Raw genomic sequence first — 3,020 nt, 5'->3', positions numbered from 1 at the left:
TATAAATTCTCGTCTGACTTTGCGTATGCAGTAAACTACTATTAATCGTCTGAATAGTGTTACTATATATTATATAATTATTCACTCTCTAAGTATGTAGATAGCGACAGCGCGCCATGGTGTTTCTCCAAAACCGCATAACACTCATTTGAAAAGAAATATCTTGCGATTAAATTCTGTATATATATATACGAATACAATTACAATATAGTAATACTGAAGTATATCTGCGGCTATCTGAGGAATGTCAGTACTCAGAAATGAAATGAAGTAGATCACTTCGATAAAAAACAGCAGAAACATAACGTGAAAAGAGGCTAACTTGAAACTACATTATTGATCAGATGATCTTATTACTGAGTATTGTGTAACTAGCTACCGAAACGGGATAGAAGGCGATGGTTGTACCCACAGGATACGACAATGCAAAACTGTCGTGAGGCGATGTCGTCGTACGCGTGACCAGTGATGGCAGGTCACCTGGTCCTAAATAGAAATCGCGAACATAGTTAGACATTAGCGTAATGTTTATAGATAGAGCACGATCATTGATAGATGAGGGAACGATGGAAATTTTTAATAACACAACATGCCGCATATATAGTGACGTGACATTGAGCATCGGACATCCCTTCTGACTGGCTGCATCTGCTCAAGGCGCATTCACGTTCATGAAAAGTAAACGTATGAAAACAACTAAAGAACAGTAAAACGACGAAGGGCTACAGTAGCTAAGAGAATTACGCGTAACTATAATTATATTTGGATGATTTTGATTAATTAGAAATAGTGATGACATGAAATAATGCAAGCACGATTGGATTATAAACACCATTACAACTCTATGATAATGGATACATAGATGACGAAGGAGATAACTACAAGATTACAATCATGACTGTTTGAAAACCACAGCTAAATTCAGTAACTTCGAAATAAAATGTACGATGATAACTCTGACAATGCGGGCAATGCTTTCATTTTTCTAAACTAATTCTACGGTTCATAGTTAGAAATATCGACAAGTTATATAGGCACAGTATTTTTTTTTGGCTTATCTCGAGAACCGTGAAATTGTCGTAAAAATGAAATAACTTTAAGCCTACGGTATATTAGTCAATCAGATTTATTCTAAGAGTTTTCGAGGTCTCGAAATCGGATGTTAGTCTTGAAGCAAGCTGATTTGTATCTTTTATACGATAATCCTCATAAGAATTCCATTTCGATTTCTCTCATTTAGGTTGCCGAAATTTTGCTTCGTTTTTTAACCCAAACTTCGGATTCTCAGAGATAATACTAATAGGCTTTTGAATATGGTTCAGTTTTACGTAATTTTATTTGCAAAATTCAAAACCGTATTAAGTAAGATGGTTTGAAAATCTCTTCAATACAAGATCAAAGATAGTGCCATAATCTAGAAAGCACCTAAAATAAATCTAAGACAATCAGCGGGGCCTTTTGTGTTTAGTTTCATTATGATACACTCCACCTAATCTAGCTAGCGTCCGTTATGCACGTCCCCTGTTATCTGCTATTTCACTTATGCGGGAGAACTCGGTACTCATTGACATACGTTACCAACTTTGCTGTCTCTGCCAGTCACTCCAACTTCGAGACTTTCAAGAAAACCAGGGCCAAAACCAAAGCTAGCTATAGTACAGTCAACTACTTATCGACACCCTATCGCCTATTTCGTAATAGCTATTCTGCTACCATTACGCTCCCTTCCACCTCTGCTCAGCCTCGCCAATTCATCCTACATGATGAGCTCCATTTAAAGTGGCTAAAACCAGCAGCTCGTCAAAAATGCCCAAAGATCAACCACCCTTTGTAGCTTAACTGAAGCTAGGGGATGCCAGAAGTCTGGAAGCTGGCAGAAAAGAACCTGTCCGTAATTTTTTTTCATGTCCAAAATTAGCCATATTGATGACGAGAAGATAGCTGCTCCCTCGATGGCAGCCAATGACGTCGACGTTATTTATTCCTGGCCAGCTCGTGGGAGAAACATTGGGCCGCGAACCGGCCCTAGATGCAACTGAGCGACATAGCGAGACTCACCGACAAAGGACCACAAACGGCTGCGACGCTAACAACTAAAATTTATCAGTAGTGGCAATTTGGTTATCGTGAACATCTATAACAATCGACAATAACACCCGTCAAATGAAACAGTAAAATCAGTGGCAGTAGAAGATCGTACAGTACGATGGATAAGATTAAGAGGTAACGTCACGAACTATCCACCCATTCATCTTCGTATGACCTATTACTGCCAAATGACTGAAACCGCTTTTGCATAACGTCAGCCGTAAGAAACTAACGCTAAGGGTCTTACTGTTTCTTCTTACTAATGTACACATTTACTACATGCTGAAAGAGCACCGCATACTCTAGCTTAACTAACAAATTAATAAGGACGGTAATAGAAAAAGCACCATGCTAAGTTTGCATAAAGAAAAGCTACGTTGATTGCCGCGCTGATACAAATTTGAGAATTCAAATTTGGAACCAGAGCTAGATTTCACTTATAAACGAGATTTTTGCTAATGATAACTTACGACGTAACTGCATTTAAACAATGTAACTATAGTTACAGTCCTTGCTTGTAATGTGTACAAATTCATTCAAAAAGCAACGAGGTAGCGAAATATTGGTACCGAGTCGTGCTGAAGTTCCGGTAGGTATGCTTTGGACAATTTGTAACAATATGTGTGAGCAACTTTGAATCGTGCAAGACTATGATCTTACAATAGGCAAAAATGCGGCCTTTATTTTACCGATGGTTGAAAAAGCAAACTAAGTTCTATGAAATTAAATAGCCGATCGGCATATATTCAGATGGCCAGCCACATGCACAAGTACAAACATGCATCCATACTATATCGGTGCATTGTACTGCAGTATCAATAAGCCTCAATATAGTTAACTATGTATGCCATGCTAATTGGGCCTTAAGTCAGTTAGTCAGCCATAAAGATGAATAACTGTGCTTAATGACGAGAAATAGATCACCCAACTGC

At 38.2% G+C, this 3,020-nt stretch overlaps 1 long non-coding RNA gene across 1 annotated transcript in view; it reads right to left on the bottom strand.

Annotated features, from left to right (window-relative positions):
- Positions 1 to 964, bottom strand: part of LOC111265164 (uncharacterized) — a 1,803-nt gene extending 839 nt beyond the window's left edge. Inside the window, exon 1 of the long non-coding RNA XR_002683316.2 lies at positions 413 to 964. This is a non-coding gene — a long non-coding RNA (uncharacterized LOC111265164). The remainder of the gene's footprint in view (positions 1 to 412) is intronic.
- Positions 965 to 3,020: the final 2,056 nt, after the last annotated feature.

This window comes from Varroa jacobsoni, unplaced genomic scaffold, assembly GCF_002532875.2.
Source record: "Varroa jacobsoni isolate VJ856 unplaced genomic scaffold, vjacob_1.0 scaffold_101, whole genome shotgun sequence".
Taxonomy (NCBI): Eukaryota; Metazoa; Arthropoda; class Arachnida; order Mesostigmata; family Varroidae; genus Varroa; species Varroa jacobsoni.
The sequence above is the reverse complement of the archived record's forward strand: the minus strand, read 5'-3'. Positions and strand labels throughout refer to the sequence as shown.